Source organism: Schistocerca americana, chromosome 6, assembly GCF_021461395.2.
Source record: "Schistocerca americana isolate TAMUIC-IGC-003095 chromosome 6, iqSchAmer2.1, whole genome shotgun sequence".
Lineage (NCBI taxonomy): Eukaryota > Metazoa > Arthropoda > Insecta > Orthoptera > Acrididae > Schistocerca > Schistocerca americana.
In genome coordinates this window covers 241,847,445-241,867,172 of record NC_060124.1, presented here as the reverse complement: position 1 = coordinate 241,867,172, position 19,728 = coordinate 241,847,445, and positions in this window count along the sequence as shown.

The following is a 19,728-nucleotide window of genomic DNA, read 5'->3' as shown; positions in this document are numbered from 1 at the left end:
TGGCGAGCATAAACTTTAACTAAAGACAGCCACTGAATATCGTGTGCAGAAGTAATTGGCCGGTCATTGACTGAGTTACAAGTAATTGGTTTCGGAATTTGGGAAGGTAAAAGTTCTGGCTGTTTTAGGTATGGCGATAACTGTGAGCAAAAGCTTTAGTAATTTTCGTAAATGTGGGTTGATGATCTTGCTTAACGGCAATAAAGATCTATTGAAGGTTTAAATTTGAGCTTCATGTTTAAAGTACGAGTGACATCCCCTTTCTTTCTACATTGTCTATGTACTTTAAAGAAATTATTTAATTTCTTTAAAGTACATAGACAATTTTCAGCAAATTTTACTTATAGCGGCCTCCGGCATGCAGCTATGAGGTTACAGTTTCCTCAACACTGCTTTTCTGTGATCTCGTAAGCAGCTGCAGTCAGGAGTTTACGTACGAAGATCTACCGCTGTAAAGAGGTAGGTGAACAAAAATTATAAAAGAAATTGCATAGCAGCAGCAACATATAATCCGCCGCAATTGGTGCATCGCACGCACGCACGTAAAAATCCGTCGCAGCGCCACGGCTCAAAAATACCTTCAATAATTTCAAAAATTACCTGAGAAAGGATGAGGTCTCTTGAAAGAAGAGTAAATGTGTGGGTTGGGCATGAGTTGTGAAAAACCAACACTAAAGTCAGCGCCTATATAATATTGCTTGTACTCTGTTCATTATTGTAGGCTACTACCCATAACTCAGGGATAATCATTTTTTACAGGTATTATAAATTACTGTACTTTACAGTAGCCCCAACAGCCAGAGACTGCCACAGTTTTCCTATTATTATCGTCCATACCTCCTCTTGAAAATATAGACTCCTTTCAGAGTGCGGAAATTTACTGCAAATAATCACGTGCCTATAAAACACCGCACTGTATAACGTACTTATTGTGTGTGATAGTTTTCAATGCCTGAAATCGGTAGCCTGCTGCTTCTGGCTTGTTCAGCTTCAACAACATTCCCGGATTCGCAGATTAGCCATGATAATATTTTACCGCCCCCCCCCCCCCCCCCCCCGTCCCCTCCAGCATGTGCCTGTGGGCACCTCATAGAGGATACATACACATTACTGATGCGCCGATCCGTCTACTCTCTCTATAATCTAGGTAGTGGCGACTGCTTGGCGAACTCTACCTGCCTGCACTGATGGAGTGTAGACTGGCAAGCTGAGGTTGAACCTAGCTGGTAGCTGTTCTCCGTCAAACCATTGCACCTGGACGACGGACCTGACCGCTATTAAATGGACCACGCACAAGTGCATTCTTCAGGGTAGATCCGCTCAGTAGGAGGGAGTTGCCTGAATGGTCGGCGTGTGTATGGGTGCCCTTAGTGGGTAATGGCGGGGCTCAGATTAGTGGGCTGTATCCATCAGAGATACAAATAGAATTGGCCTGAGGTTCTGTCCTGTCATTGAAATCTGTACTCGTGTGTGGCCAGCTAACAGCTGAGCTCTTGTTCCCAAGGCCAACACAGCTGCATCTCACGTCACTGCGATACTGGCCCACCATGCCTGAAGCTTCGCTCGGTTGCCGGCTGCTCCATCAGCTGAGCCAAATACTGCTGCATCAGCATCCAGCGGTTCAGCACTGCTCAGTAAGCACTGTGCGGCCCAGAAACATGTTCCACAGGGCCATTTGACATACCCACCACACAGACACAAGACTTCATGCAACACCACCAGGCCATGTCCAGTTTTGGGCATGCACATGTAATTGTTCAAGCCTATTGAACTAATAAAGATTTGTCACGTTTTACAACTATCTTTCTGCAGTTACCATCCATGGACCCCTATCTCCTTCACTAGAATACGAAACCGTGACGTCCTAGGTGGCCGTCGAGCATCTCCTGACAAACATGAAGATGGCTCCATCACCCTGCGGCAGCCGTTGGACTACTGCATGCTACATATAAATGCATTTTCCTTAATTTAGTTACTATCACTATAAAATTTACATGAGCACCAACCCAATACCAATAATCTATTCTGCATCCAGCTATCCAGTGGCATCTTTTCCAAACTTCCGGTCCACTCCATTTTGCCACTTATTGCATCAAGTCGTAGCTGTCAGACTGGAGTCTGAGCTGCATAAACTAGATGCTCATGCTGCGTGGAAATAGTGCTGTATCCTCTGTCTACAGCATGAGCCGAACGGTTCAGCCTAGCCAGGCTGAATCAAATTGCCATGGATCTTTTCATAGTAATCATTTCATGTTCCTATAGGCTAGTGACAGTCATACATACATACACCTTTCCGATATCAGACGAAACAAAAGGAAAAAATCGAAAAGAAAACAGACAGAAAAATAGAAGGTAAATAAAGGAAATTAAGCTTTTACATAAAGCGGATCAAATCTCTAATAACATGAATACCTAGCGGTACAATGACTTGGATACCATGCATAAATGCACATGGTATGTGAGTGGTGGGGGCAACAAGCGAACTGAAAACTGTACCAGAGGAAAGCAGTGCCCCTCCCACACGACATAATCAGATAGTACACTCGAGGACTATCCCGGATTTCGGCAAAGTAATACATCTTTTAAAGCCGAACTGTCGACAGATAAACAGATAAAATTGAGCTGACATTAAATCCTGCATTTTCAGTGTAGTTTTGATTGAAATGCAGGAAATTACAATGTTATACTGTATTTCATGTGAAAAGATTTCGTTATTACTCCCAGCAGTGGCCCACCCTCAACGACGAAATACTACTTACTATGTAAGGCACGTACGAGTTTAGGCCTTGACAAGTAAAAAGTTTTCGACAAAAAAATAAATACTTCTGTTTTATTACACTGAGAAGACTCATCATAACGGAGGAGCAGCAGCATAAACACGATGAAATGACAAAACCTATTTTCCGACCGGCCAAGGAGTTAAAAGAAGTCGAGGACATTTTATTAACGATTTACGCAAGACAGTAAAATACAGAGGGTACCATCAAACCAGTGGGAAAACATGACTTACAAAAATCTTAAGTCATTTTGACCAATAAAAATTTTGTCCAGCCACACGTTTAATGCGAAAATGAATAGTTACTGAGAACACTGAAATAGTTAAAAGCAGGGAGACAAGGAAGGAGCCTCCACGCGTGCTCTATCTGAGATAAGAGACCGGGAATCATCTGCCAGATAATGCCGGCGTCCCCCGGAAACGTTGCAATAAAAGACAACGGCCAATCCTTCCAACACCGGAAAAGCAAAAAGAATGGGGTCTTCTCAGAGCCAACTCTGACGATTGCAAGCCTAAACGTAGAGGGTATCACCAAAAACAAAAAACAAATCATATCACAACTTTGCCGCACGCACAAATGAGACATACTGTGTATACAAGAAACACACAAGAAAGAAGGGGCAATAAGACCAGAAATAGAAGGAATGAAATTAGCCATAGAAAATCCACATCCTAAATATGGCAGCGCTGTCTTCACAAAACCTGGGATGGCCATAATATCAACTAACAGATCTACATACAATAACATAGAATTACTGACTGTCGAGTGTAGCACCTTCACCGTAACGTCGGTATATAAGCCGCCCGGAGAGAAGTTCAACTTGACTTTGCCGCCAAACTTCAACAACCAGAAAACACAGTTCATCTTAGGAGACTTCAACTGCCGCAGCACATCATGGGGCTACAAACATACAGACGACAACGGACATAAATTAGAGCAGAGGGCGGAAATAAATAACTTATCCCTGATCCATGATCCCAAGCTACCATTCTCGTTCAGCAACAAAATCTGGAAGCGCGAATACAACCCTGATATTAATTTGTAAGCGCAAACGTGGAAGACCAATGCTTAAAAACTGCATACGCACATCTTCCTAAAACACAGCACCGACCTATCGCAATCCAAATATACGCTGCTTTGAGAACAACGAAAAAACCATTCCCCAGACGCTTCAACTTTAAAAAAGCTAAATGGATAGAACATGCTGTGGAACTGGATGCAGAAATAAAAAATCTACACCCAATTCCAGAAAATTATCAAACTTTCGTAGAGACCCTCCAAAAGATTTCTCGAAGACACATACCCCGAGGCTGCTGAGAGCATTTCAACCCAGGTCTCTCTGACGAATCAAAGATCATCCTGAGCGAGTACGAAATGCTTTACGAACAGGACCCCTTTAGTGAAGAAGTAGTCCAATGTGGAGAAACACTAATGGAAATGATTAGAGAATCAAGAGAAAGGAAATGGGTCGAAACTCTGGAAAGAATGGATATGACCCACAGTAGCAAAGTCGCTTGGAACTTAATAACAAAACTTAATTGTGACTTTGGGACAGTTAAACAATGCTCTTCAGTAACACCCAATGAAATTGCCCAACAGCTCCTACTAAATGGAAAACCCAACAAAAAATGTCAGAAAATAAAAATCAGCAGAATTCAGAGTCAAGAGTCAAGCATGTTCGAAATAACATTTACCATGAAAGATCTTAATCATGGAATGAACTCAATGAAAAACGGGAAAGCAGCGGGAGTCGACGGTATATGCGTGGAACAGATCAAACAGCTCGGACCTAGTGCCAAGCAATGGATCCTGCAGCTCTTTAATCATTGCTTAAAAACGTCTAAGATCCCAAAGATGTGGAGGAAATCAAAAGTAGTGGCGCTACCAAAACCTGGGAAAGACGCAGGTCAACCGATGAACTACCGCCCAATAGCACTCCTGTGCCATCTGTAAAAACTATACGAACGAATAATCCTAAACCGCATAACAAATATCGCAGACCAAAAGCTCATTCCCCAACAGGCTGGATTCAGACCCGGGAAATCATGCACTAGTCAAATCCTAGCACTCACAGAACACATAGAGGAAGGGTTTGAAAACAAACAAATAACAGGTGTAGCATTGGTGGACTTAAGTTCTGCATACGACACCGTCAACCACAGAAAGCTCATGGAAAAACTGTACTGTACTTTTAAGGATCATCAGTTCACAAAAATCATTGAACCTCTGCTGCAAAACAGACAGTTCTATGTAATGCTGGACGGAAAAAAAAGCCGATGGCGTCGACAAAAGAACGGTCTCGCCCAGGGTAGTGTGCTCGCCCCCCTACTATTTAACCTATACACCAATGATCAACCAACACCGGAACGTACTACCCATTTCTTGTATGCCGATGGTCTGGCCCATTCAAACGAAAGGAAATAGCTTCGAGGAAGTAGAAGGGAAATTAGAAAGCTCGCTACCCGTAATGTCTGAATACTATAAAGAGAACACCCTCAAACCAAATCCATCTTAGACACAGATTAGCGCTTTCCACCTCCGCACAAAACAGGCAAAGAGGAAGCTGAACGTCACCTGGAGTGGCAACAAACTGGACCATACGGACAAACCAACATACCTTGGTGTCGTGCTGAATAGATCACTGACGTACAGATATCACTGTGAAAAAACCTGCCAAAAAGTTGCTGGCAGGAACAATATTTTAACAAAACTGACGAATAGTAAATGGGGAGCTAGTCCGACTGTATTACGAACAACTGCTCAAGCACTTTGCTTCTCCACGGCAGAATATGCATGCCCTGTATGCTCCCGATCCATACATGCCAAAAAAGTCACTACAGTCCTTAATGAAACATGCAGGCTAACAACAGGGTGTATGAAACCCACTCCACTTGGGAAAATATACAAAGCAGCTGGATTCTCATCTCCTGAATCCCGAAGAATTGCGAACGAACGTACAGAAAAATTGAAACAGATTTTCGACGAGCGCCACCCGCTGTATGGTTCTTCATGTGCACGTAGCAGACTTAAATCCCGCAAGAGATTTCTCACTAGTGAATTGAACGAGCCACCGAAGGACTACCCTGCCTCACGAGAAATATCCAGCGGCAGTACATCAAGCTGGAAGATTTGGAGAACACCGCATCAGAACAGGCGTAGCACCAGTTAAAGCAAACCTAGTCAAATGGGGCTTCAAGGACGAAGGAGACAACAAATGTGTCTGTGGTGAAGTTCAGGATGTGGAACACCTTCTACAGTGTTCCATCTGCCCCACAAGGAGTACCCTTGACGAACTATGGCTTGAGAAGAGAGAAACACTGGACTTGGCCCGACATTGGGCTGAAAGGCTTTGAAACAAATCTCCGGACACGAAAAAGTAAAGTAAGTTAAAAGCAGTGAAGAAAATGGTTGCAGCCAGAAAGGACCCGCAACACGCGCTTCCACCAAATCACTGCAAAGTTTCAACAGCATCTTGCTACGTATGAACTGATCACACTCGGTTCATTCAGTTGGTAGTTGAAGTACATTTCCTTTCATCTCAAAATTGTTCCTCGATTAGCGTTTGGACATTGCATGTACCCCATCACAAATTGTCCTTTTAAGGGAAACTGCCCTGATAAGTGGTTTTAAAATTTGTTATGAAAATAGACAACACTGTCCGTGAAATAAGTTTCATCACACATTGTAAGGAAATTCCGGTTGGTGCACTAGGCTAGGAGTGTAAATGAATAAATGAACTCAACATGGAATTGAGAAAGGAAAATGACAAGTGGATTTATATGCAAACTAAGCAGAAGTTACCATTGCTGCTTATCTGCTACTGTCCTTGTGATTGACGTTGTTTGTCTTTTGATTGTGGGTGTGCTCACGTTTAAAAAAAAATAATTACGGCTACTGATCATAAGGGTTGTCTAGTAAGGAAATTGCTTAAGCTTTTATCATATGCTGCTCTGTTTGCCTATCACATTGGCTTTCTATGCAGTAACTGAAGGAATGTGTATGGTAGTTCAAGATTGTAGGCTGACTAGTATTTGAACTGGTGTTGAGCTTAAGGGCGAGATCAGCATCCCACAAACCCGCACGCTGCGCGTGGTTAAATGTTCCGCTATTGGGGAGCCGGCTCTCTGTTCCTGGATTGTATAAGGATACGTGATGAGTGCATCGCTGTAGTTTTTCGCGGGCTAAAGTGCGGGGTGTCGGTGCCGTCCTAGGGCTAGACTTGTGATGTATGTTATGTTGAAAGGGAATTAACTGTACCAAACTTAAGAGAGCTTTTAGTTTGTTTTAGGTCTGTAAATGGAATGATGTTGGTATTTTGTCGATTGCAGCCATAACTTCCTGTGTGGGGAGATCCTCTGAGGGACTTGTAACGTTGCAGTGCAGTCCATCTGAAATGTGCTGCTTAAGGCTTGGGACTGCAGCTCTCTGATGTTATATAGTAATGTTTAATTTTAAATGTCTTGGGTGTTATATCGTTGTTGAGGGCTATGTAATTAATTTTGATCGCTGGTTCCTTAAAGGAAGTATTTCGTTTTAAAATATGTGCTCGGTCAGAGCCTATTTAAATATGTTTTTAACTCATCATTCAAATTTTCTAGTCGTGCTTTCTTAAAAGGCTTTCAGTTAAATGATTGCTAGTTGCCTGTTTAAATGTTTTGAGTGACTTAAAGGAAAAGAATATTATTTGTAAATTGTAGCGATTTTTCCTTTTGGGTAATACCTGACTTATGTGTTCAATAAATGAGTGTCTAGTCAATGGTGCTGCACTGCTGTATTGCTAGCCTACCCCTTCCACTCCACAGCCTATTGAGCTGCTTCGTGTCGAAAATGTGTTCAGAACATCCCTCTGACCTGGCACTTCACCTTTCATCTGAAAATTGTCCCTCGATTAGCGTTTGGACATAGCATGTACTCCAACACAAATTGACCTTTTAACGGAAACTGACCAGATAAGTGGTTTTCGAATTGATTATGATAATAGACAACACTGTCCATGAAATAAGTTTCATCACACAGTGCAAGGAAATTCCAGTTGGTGCAATAGGCTAGGAGTGTAAATGAGTAAGTGAACTCAAATTGAATTGAGAAACGAAAATGTCAAGTGAAGTTATACGCAAACCAGAATAATAAGAGTCAGTTAAATACTCAAATCTAGATGATTTTGTTGCTGTTGTGTTCTTCAGTCCTGAGACTGGTTTGATGCAGCTCTCCATGCTACTCTATCCTGTGCAAGCTTCTTCATCTCCCAGTACCTACTGCAGCTTACATCCTTCTGAATCTACTTAGTGTATTCATCTCTTGGTCTCCCTCTACGGTTTTTACCCTCCACGCTGCCCTCCAATACTAAATTGGTGATCCGTTGATGTCTCAGAACATGTCCTACCAACCGATCTCTTCTTCTTGTCAAGTTGTGCCACAAACTCCTCTTCTCCCCAATTCTATTCAATACCTCCTCATTAGTTACGTGCTCTACCCATCTAATCTTAGCACTCTTCTGCAGCACAACATTTCGAAAGCTCTAATCTAGATAGCTTCGCCTAAACCAAACAAAGTCTAACGGCTTTTACTGAAAAAATGAAAAGAATAAAACGAATAGGTAGAGCGTTAATGTGGACTCCTGAGAATAAAGCTAATCATCAAATTTTAGACTAAGAAAGAATGAGAAGAAAAATGAACCGGCTGATTATCAGGGTAACTCCAAAAGTGTCCATCACTGTTGTGTAGTGCGCCGTAATGTTTTAGTTAATCAGAAATTCGGCTACAAACTCTGCAGCATGCAGCGTAGTGTTGATTATTTTCCGATGAAGTCAGCGGCGCTGGTGGGTCCCGTGTGTCGCCCACACAGGTGTGAGTCGTGCGGAGGACGCGTCGGGGCGGAGCCTACTTGTTGCAGCGGCGGCTGACGTTGACTGATGCTCGGCGCCGCAGCTGCGCCGTATGTTTGGGCGACAGACACCTCGCTTCTCTGCCTCGTCACCCTCCCAGTGTGGTGGTCCCAGAGTGGAGGGCGACGTCACATGTGCGGTTACCTCGCACGCCGTCAAACCGCGCGCCGTCTGCGGGAAGCCGCCTGCCGAAACTTTGCTTCAGCCTGCGCTGACGTCGTTTATCACGCGGTGGTGTGTGCCACGTGATGCTGATCTACGGTTAGCGCAGCAGCGCACACGATGTCACTGTAGTAGGCTTTGTAACAGGTCTTACTAGCCAGTTGCGTGACAGCGTATTCCGTGAATACTGAGACACGTATATTTTTATCCTAGCGTTACTTCACCGGCAACTTGCCAACAAGAGGAAATATACTCTAAAAAAAAAACCGCCACGAAATAATTATCCGAAGGAACGGACATTGGTAGATGTTAGGTACATGCCCAAACAGATGATTACAGTTTCAGAAAAACTGGATGATTTATTGAAGAGAAAAAACTTCAGAAACCGAGCGAACCAATAACGTGTTGGTCCTCCTCTGGCCGTTATGCAAGTAGTTATTCGGCTTGGCGTTGACTGATTCGGTTGTTGGATGTAGTCCTGAGGGATGCCGTGCAAAATTCTGTCCAATTGGAGCGTTAGAATGCCAAATTCGCGAGCTGATTGGAGGACCCTGCCCACAATGCTCCAAACGTTCTCCATTCGGGAGAGATGCCCTGGCGTAAGGCTCGATAACCACGAAAAAACTCCTCCGAACAGGCCCTGAAGGCCGCCGTGTCATCCTCAGCCCATAGCCGTTACTGGATGCGAATATGGAGCGGCATGTGGTCAGCACACCGCTTTCCCGGCCGTATGTCAGTTTCCGAGACCGGAGCCGCTACTTCTCTATCAAGTAGTTCCTCAGTTTTGCCTCACAAGGACTGACTGCACCCCGCTTGCCAACAGCGCTCGGCAGACCGGATGGTCAACCATCCAAGTGCTAGCCCAGCCCAACAGCGCTTACCTTCGGTGATCTGACGGGAACAGGTATTACCACTGCCGCAAGACCGTTGGTTGGTAAGCACGAAGACAAGGAGAAGAAACTCTAGTCGTGTGCGGGTGGGCATCACCTTGCTGAAATGTAAGCACAGGATGGGTTGCCATGAAGGGCAACGAAACGGGCCACAGAATATTGTCGACTAATGGTTGTACTGTAAGTGTGCCGCAGATGACATCCAAAGGGGTCTTGCTATGGAACGAAATAGAAGCCCAGACCATGACTCACTCCTGGTTGTCGGGCCGTATGGCAGGCGACAATCACGTTGGTATCCTATCGCTGTCTGCGGCGTCTCCAAACACATCTTCGCTCTGGAATCTTATTGACGGGAGTTCAGCTATCTTCAGCGATGAGTCCGGCTTCGAATTGAGCGCCAGTGACCGGATGAACCAATTTTTCTAAAACTGTAATCATTTATTTGTGCATCATATCTACCGATATTTGTCCCATTCGTATGATTCCTTCTTGGTGCGTCTTTATTTTCTTTTTCTTTTTTCCTTTCCTTCCTCGAGTGTATTTATCCTGCACACATTAAGGTAACTGTATCACCGAGTATGGATAATTCGTTACTGGTGTTGGTTTGCTTATCCAAGTTGCTGCCCACGTTAATGATTTTTAGGTTATGTTGTATACGTAGACAGCGACAGCACCAGAGGGCGTCACCATCTCGGCTCCAGAGGGCGCCACGTTGTTCCCATCAGTCGCCACGCCGTACTGGAGTAGTGACGAAACTGTCCCTTAACTGAAGGCGACAAGTAAGAATACTTGGCTAGTGATTGTAAGGTATGAGAGACAACGAAACGAAACCGAAAAATAAAATAAAAGGATGTTTACTTTACAATTCCTACTGAGTCATCAAGTATGTCTAGAAGGAATATAGTTTCCTAGTTTTCTATATTAGGTCTACATCAAAACATTCAAGCTGTTTTTAAGCGAACAGAGGAAAAGGGGTAGAAGTACACTTCTTGTAGCTTTGAGAAAACTGAAGTTAAAGTTCACAAGGTTTCTGAATTATCGTGAGATTGCAGTATGAAATTTCAAATTTTGTTTGTATATTTTAGACACAGGAATATTTTGTAGGATTTCCCGTTTACTTGTTGAAATGACTGTTTACCATAAAATATCAGTTTCATATCACAGTTCGCATAAGTCTTTATGCACTTGTATCCCTTTCTTCCAGCATATTGTGAATTAAGAAGAGTGAGATTTATATTTTCTCTACAGCATATTATTATTGTTATAAATTCAGTGCCATAAAGTTGCTATTAGAGCTGTAAGAAAACATTTACGTAACGCTACGTGAACGCCATGCCTTGTTTGGGTTACAATAGCTAAACAAAATAAAAAATAATACTGTTTAACGCTTTCTCTCATTGTTAAAAATATTTCGGTGCATCTGGGTAACTTCACTCTCCTCATGTATCATAAAAAGGTTGTGTAAATAATATACAACATAAGAAGTTAGTGTAACCTTACATGAACGTAATTCATTGTGTTAATACAGCATTTAAAATAGTGATAAAAATAAGTCTATTCATAATCTGATTCCAGAAAGTCATTGTCATTATTAGATTCAAGGCCTAGTTCTTCTTCCTGGCTGTCCTTCTTCATGCGTAAGCGAGCGAAAGAACCGATGACGACAATTCGAGAAACTAGAGCCAATACAGAGGCTTACCGACAATCATTCTTCCCACGCATTATTCGCAAGTGGGACAGGGTTGGAGGGATCAGATAGTGCTACCGAAAGCACCCTCCACCAGAGACCAGTAAGTGCCTTGCAGAGTATGATCTTGATGAAGATGTAGATGATGGAATGGCGGGATAAATGGAAGCTAACACAGAAAACTTTCGGGACCGATGGCCTTTGTAGTCTGGTTCCTTCATCCTCACAAACCAACCAACAGAAAACTTTTGTATTTAGGAAGCGTAATTTTCGGAGATTGGTTGTACCGAGCTGACAATGCCATATTAGTGGTGGTGGTGGTGGTTAGTGGTTAACGTCCCGTCGACAACGAGGTCATTAGAGACGGAGCGCAAGCTCGGGTTAGGGAAGGATTGGGAAGGAAATCGGCCGTGCCCTTTCAAAGGAACCATCCCGGCATTTGCCTGAAACGATTTAGGGAAATCACGGAAAACCTAAATCAGGATGGCCGGAGACGGGATTGAACCGTCGTCCTCCCATATTAGTGGGAGTTTTGTCTTTTCCGTCAGGTTTTTTTACATCGTATGTGAGAAACTAAAATACAAGTGCACATATATTCCTTTGGTGTCAACTGTTTCGTGATTAAATAAATATTGATTAAATATTGAGCGTCTATGAGACAAACTTGGATGCCAAGATTTCAGTTACAACAATTTTCAAAATCATTCTAATTCTGAACTAGAATATCTGAACAACACTTAAAACAGGATATATATATATAGGAAAGGTACTCGTGTTAGAAGTTTCAACATATTATTGACCTCTATTAAATGATGAATAACGGACGAATTTGCGGGTAAAGAGAGTGCTAAAACTGTAGCAGATACAAATAAATCTGTTAAAGAGAAAAATATTTCAAAACAGGTATGACATGACTGAACACAGTTGACTAGACATTTTGATTAATTTTCCGGGAAAAGTCTATAGAAGAATAAAGCTTGAGAAAGTAAATGAATATCATGGAGGCCATTTTAGTCAAAAATCAGCAACATAAAAATTACACAGGTCATCTCAAGGAAATTCCGGAGACGACAACCTCACTCTGTTTATATCTGTGGCTACAAACGTTACTGTAAACCATTTCTGTAAATTTACGTTTAGTTCGTAGTACGTCAAATGTAGTGTGTGTTAGGGAAATCTGGCTTCTGGTCGGAATACACAATATTTACTTGTTAGACAAAACGTACTACGCTTACAACTAGCCATTGTCACCACTTTGGTGCGTACAACATCAAATTCTGAAGATAAGATTCATACTTTGAAGTTAACCTCATCTTTAAATACGTACATAATGTGTTTTAATAGAAATTGGACTGATTACAGCCATCATTAATTGTTTCACTGTTAGGAAGAACATAAATGAACAGTATATAATGAAACGTAAGCCTTCGAAGTATGTTAGCACCAATTTAAAAACATTAAAAACAGTTTACCACGAAATGAAACACAACAGACAGAAATAATAAAATCAGTGGCTACAGTAACACGGCGCTGAATAAGAATCCAGTCAGATCACACACGTCACCAGAGTAATAAAAAAAAAAAAAAAAAAACATTCGTTCACGAAAACGTCTGTCTGTCTTCAGTCTTCGGTCCTGAGACTGGTTTGATGCAGCTCTCCATGTTACTCCACCCTGTGCAAGCTTCTTCATCTCCCAGTACTTACTGCAACCTACATCCTTCTGAATTTGCTTAGTGTATTCATCTCTTGGTCTACCTCTACGATTTTCACCCTCCACGCTGCCCTCCAATGCTAAATTTGAGATCCCTTGATGCCTCAGAACATGTCCTACCAACCGGTCCCTTCTTCTTGTCAAGTTGTGCCACAAACTCCTCCCCAATTCTATCAATACCTCCTCATTAGTTATGTGATCTACCCATCTAATTTTCAGCATTCTTCTGTAGCACCACATTTCGAAAGCTTCAATTCTCTTCTTGTCCAAACTATTTATCGTCCACGTTTCACTTCCATACATGGCTACACTCCATACAAATACTTTCAGAAACGACTTCCTGACACTTAAATCTATACTCGACGTTAACAAATTTCTCTTCTTCAGAAACGCTTTCCTTGCCATTGCCAGTTTACATTTTATATCCTCTCTACTTCGACCATCATCAGTTATTTTGCTCCCCAAATAGCAAAACTCCTTTACTACTTTAAGTGTCTCATTTCCTAATCTAATTCCCTCAGCATCACCCGATTTAATTCGACTACATTCAATTATCCTCGTTTTGCTTTTGTTGATGTTCATCTTATATCCTCCTTTCAAGACAGTGTCCATTCCGTTCAACTGCTCTTCCAAGTCCTTTGTTGTCTCTGACAGAATTACAATGTCATCGGCGAACCTCAAAGTTTTTATTTCTTCTTCCTGGATTTTAATACCTACTCCGGATTTTTCTTTTGTTTCCTTTACTGCTTGCTCAATATACAGGTTGAATAACATCGGGGACAGGCTACAACCCTGTCTCACTCCCTTCCCAACCACTGCTTCACTTTCATATCCCTCGACTCTTATAACTGCCATTTGGTTTCTGTACAAATTGTAAATAGCATTTCGCTCCCTGTATTTTACTCCTGCCACCTTTAGAATTTGAAAGAGAGTATTCCAATCAACATTGTCGAAAGCTTTCCGTAAGTCCACAAATGCTAGAAATGCTAGAAACGTAGTTTTGCCTTTCCTTAATCTTTCTTCTAAGATAAGTCGTAAGGTCAGTATTGCCTCACGTGTTCCTACATTTCTGCGGAATCCAAACTGATCTTCGCCGAGGTCGGCTTCTACCAGTTTTTCCACACCTCTGTAAGGAATTCGCGTTAGTATTTTGCAGCTGTGACTTATTAAACTGATAGTTCGGTAATTTTCACAACTGTCAACACCTGCTTTCTTTGGGATTGCAATTTCTTCGTGAAGTCTGAGGGTATTTCGCCTGTCTCATACATCTTGCTCACCAGATGGTAGAGTTTTGTCAGGACTGGCTGTCCCAAGGCCGTCAGTAGTTCCAATGGAATGTTGTCTACTCCCGGGGCCTTCTTTCGACTCAGGTCTTTCAGTGCTCTGTCAAACTTCTCACGCAGTATCGTATCTCCCATTTCATCTTCATCTACATCCTCTTCCATTTCTATAATGTTGTCCTCAAGTACATCGCCCCTTGTATAGACCCTCTATATACTCCTTCCACCTTTCTGCTTTCCATTCTTTGCTTAGAACTGGGTTTCCATCTGAGCTCTTGATATTCATGCAAGTGGTTCACTTTTCTCCGAAGGTCTCTTTAATTTTCCTGTAGGCAGTGCCTGTCTTACTCCTAGTGAGATAAGCCTCTACATCCTTACGTTTGTCCTCTAGCCATCCCTTCTTAGCCATTTTGCACTTCCCGTCGATCTCCTTTTTGAGGCGTTTGTCTTCCATTTTGCCTGCTTCATTTACTGCATTTTTTATATTTTCTCCTTTCATCAATTAAATTCAATATATCTTCTTTTACGGAAGGATTTCTACTAGCCCTCGTCTTTTTACCTACTTGAACCTCTGATGCCTTCACTATTTCATCCCTTAGAGCTACCCATTCGTCTTCTACTGTATTTCTTTCCCCCATTCCTGTCAATTGTTCCCTTATGCTCTCCCTGAAACTCTGTACAACCTCTGGTTTAGTCAGTTTATCCAGGCCCCATCTCCTTAAATTCCCACCTTTTTGCAGTTTCTTCAGTTTTAGTCTACAGTTCATAGCCAATAGATTGTGGTCAGAGTCCACATCTGCCCCTGGAAATGTGCGACAATTTAAAACCTAGTTAATAAATCTCTGTCTTACCATTATATAATCTATCTGATATCTTTTAGTATCTCCAGGATTCTTCCATGTATACAACCTTCTTTTATGATTCTTGAACCAAGTGTTAGCTATGATTAAGTTATGCTCTGTGCAAAATTCTACCAGACGGCATCCTCTTTCGTTTTTCTCTCCCATTCCATATTCACACACTATGTTTCCTTCTCTCCCTTTTCCTACTCTCGAATTCCAGTCACCCATGACTATTAAATTTTCGTCTCCCTTCACTACCTGAATAATTTCTTTTATCTCATCATATATTTCATCAATTTATTCATCATCTGCAGAGCTAGTTGGCATATAAACTTGAACTACTGTAGTAGGCATGGGCTTTGTGTCTATCTTGGCCACAATAATGCGTTCACTGTGCTGTTGGTAGTAGCTTACCCGCACTCCTATCTTTTTATTCATTATTAAACCTACTCCTGCCTTACCCCTATTTGATTTTGTATTTATAACCCTGTATTCACCTGACCAAAAGTCTTGTTCCTCCTGCCACCGAACTTCACTAATTCACACTATATCTAACTTTAACCTATCCATTTCCCTTTTTAAATTTTCTAACCTAGGGGCCCCAATTAAGGGATCTTACATTCCACGCTCCGATCCGTAGAACGCCAGTATCAGTGTACAATTATTGCATTCGAACATGTACACACAAATTATAGTAGATAGTCACAGAAATCATTGCACCAAAAGAATCATACACCATACGTCCAGAAACTTCTGAGACTAATCTTATTCTTGTTATGTAAGCGACATCAGCGCATTAACTACGGAGGCATCTTGAATTGACAAATGTAAACAACAGATGTGCGTTGGAGGATTTAGTTGTGAGCAGCCAGCGTCAAGCAGAGGACGTGCGACTGTGTATCAAAGCTGCTATGACATAAATCGCAGTGGAGCGAAATCTCTAAATCAAGAGTAAGAAGACATTCTCTAGAATGTTTTGTGCAAGTGTTTATCCTACACATCCTGCATCCCGGACAAAAACAACGACACATTGACCCCTGCTGCAACTTGACTGAAATACAAAACGCAATCTATTGTTACCGTGAAAAAACGAGACTTGGTATTATCAGCACGAACGTGGTACAAAATGACAAAGTGTATAAATTCAGAAGGAGGGTCAACGCTTTGACGATATAACCGGCATTCAAGCCAACGTGACCCGCCGTTTGAACAACATCCAAAAGAAGGACTTTTTTGGCACTTACACAGAGTTGTATGAACGTTCTGTGCCTTTTACTCTCTTAGGCAGGGCCTATGTAGAACAACTGAAGCACTCGAGCCACCATCTTAACGTTTCACTGTTTTGTATTTATCCAACCTCGGAAAGTTTCGGACTGATGGGATAAATCACTCACTATTCCAAATTTAGCCCATAGCTTTATGTACAATGATTGCATTGTGGTGCTCAGTGCAATGCAGCAGAAAACAATGCTTGAACAAACTGATTTTCATGTAAGAATATCGTTTGTTGAGTTTCTGATATATATTCTGTGAGCCATAAACTACAAAGACTGCTTAATTACTCATGACCAATAAATTTATTTTAGCATATAGGGAAAAAGAAACGGAATGGAACATCTAGCTTTTACGGAATGTCAACTGTGTTGTCAGAAATACTGATTATATCCAATGGTACACATTTACAAACAAGTTATCCCCATATGAAGTGACACAAATAATGGCAACATACTAACAATGTAGATGAAGTAAATAATATCCAGCCTATGGTTCCAAGCCTAAGACTGTCCTGTAGCTGGTTTCTGTATTCTTTGTTCGCTACCGCGACTCAGGCTAGAACCGTGTCATGAAAATTTGTAGTACTTGTAAGCAACAGGCGTGGAGTTGGGGGGGGGGGGGGGGGGGGGGCATTTGGTGAATGGACTGGCCTGCCCGTTGTCCTGACTTACATCTCATAGAACATGTGTGGGATGCGTCTGACAGACGCACTGCAGCACGTCCAGATGTATCACCTTGACAACAGCTCTGGTGGATGACTGGAGCGCCCTACCACAATAATTCCTTATCAACGTAGCGGGCAGTATGGGAGCGCCCTGCAGAGCATGCGTTGCCGTCCGCACACATCCTGAGAAGGACCACGTATCGCCTTTCGTAATGTTCGGGGAACCGTCATGAAACGCAGAGACTTCAGTGACATGATTGACTTTGAATAAAAGTGTAATTCATTTTCCTGTCATCGTGCGTTTGTTTCAGTTACCGAGCTCTATACTGCGACAGCATGGTTCAAGTTTCATCGAGCTATATTACTTGACAGTGAGTCATCATATGAAAGACATTTTCTTACTTAAATTTAGCGCACCTCTCTAAATAGTAATAAATTTTTAATACTCAATTTTAAATACTGCTCCGAGTTACAAAAAAGTCGAAATATATCTTTAGCGAATAATGTAAACAAATCGACATTGTACTTTACAAAGTAAATAACAGGCATGATGTCACAACCTGAGTGGCAGTGTTTCATCCGTTGCTAAGGAACTTAGGTTTGGTGAGAGTTGGACCGATTCGGTTTTCCATCCCCTGTAACACAACTTCTGAGGTGGATGGCTGCCGTTAGAACTCTCTTTTCTACCAACTAATATTCTAAACTTCAACCAAGTACGGCTTCTGGGTAGGGTGAGTTCCCAGAAAGTCGTCCATTCTTAGAAGTCGGCTGTTCTCATGATTTGTATCGAAGAATTGTGACTTCGCGAACTTTGCTGTTTTTTACAGGGGTAGAACAAACATATGGAAAAACCAAAAACAGAAACCAGACATAATACGGTGTACGGAACCTGTTAGCATTCATAAAAGCTCACAGCCGTCTCAGAATGCATCAATTCGTTATGGTTTTCTAGGGAATCTTGTACCATTCATCCACGAAAAAGATGACACGTTGAGGTAACAATGATGGAGGCCGATAGGAATCGCACAACTTTCTCTCCAAAGCTGACTGCAAAGATTCAATAATATTGAGATCTGGTAACTGCGGTAGCCATGGAAGATGCCACAATTCATCTGTGTACTCACAAAACCAGTCCTGCAAGATGCGAGCTGTCTGAATAGGAGTCCTTTCGTCTTGGAACACAGCAGCGCTATTGCGGAACACACATTGGACCATGAGATCGATATGACCAACTAAAATGGTCACATAACTCTTGGCGGTTATGCACCGTTGAAGAGTAACCATGTGGCCCATGGTATGGCTTCGAAAATCATCACCGAACCTCCACCATCTTCTGCTCTCCAGCCACAAGTTGCAAGCAGATTCAGCTCATACCGTGTGCCACAGTGGGTTTCGGAATGTTGCAGAAGATAGGGCGCCGCTCGAAATGTATTTCCACACCGAGCCAAGCCATAATCAGAAAGTGGAAACGGTGCTATGTGGCAGCACCCAATACGTCGCCCTGCGAGCCTTGCAATATGGAGCTCAGGCACTCCCCAACAACTGACGGAAACTGCGAAGGCAAAGAGAACTGGCAATAACTGAGTCACCACGGTGGGAACAACTCCACTGGCACTTCTGGATAATGACAGCAAATTACTGCATCAGTGGCCTTGACGACGTTATGTCCAGCTTAAATACCCCCGTTCCAGAAGCCTCAGTCTCAATGTCTGGTCATCGCGTTTGCATTCCTGATTCTGGCAGAATGGCAGTCTCGCTATTTACAGGGTAATTTGGTTGGCGGATCGTAATGTGCTGCCTGTTGCCTGAGTGAACACTTTGCCTCTGAGACTGCCGCCATCGGGCTGCAGTGGAACTTAGCCGTCGTAAGCTGTCACTACTGTTTGGTCACCTTCGTTGCTGTAGAAAAGGTGAACGAGCATGGGTCTTCCCCTGTCGAAGGTCCATACCAAGTGACTGCAAACTACCGCCTTTCACCTTTTGGGCGGGCGCCTTGGTACAACATCTTTGGCTGCATGTGATACTGTCTCCCTAGCTGTACGCTGTATTGCTGATTCGGGTTCCTGGGCTTGCACTTCATGACACGCTTTTTCCGTGATGTATTGGCATCCACTTAAGTGCGCAACCATCTTAGAGAGTGCTGGGGTGGGTCACACGAGTTACAGGGGAGTCACGGAAGGCTCGCGCCTACAGACTTCAGTTTCGGCTACTTCTACGACATCACTGTTGGATCCTGACCTGCGCAGCAGCCGCAGTTGACAAACCTCTGCGTCCAGATTCCCTGTCTCACCGGAGTCCGCGATTCAGTACACTTTCTATCACTCTGGAGAAGACGTCTGTACTGTAAAACCAGAAGTAATAAATATATTTCCAGACTAAGCTGTTTTACTGACCTGGAGGATCGACGGCCACCCTCAACAACTCCCGACATTGGGCACCTGCACCACCTCGCCGTCCGTGTCCTGCTGCAGCATTATTACCTCACGTGCTCAGCCTCCACGGCCATTAAAAATCCGGACCCGAGGTGTGGCCGATCAAATGACTTTTTTCTACT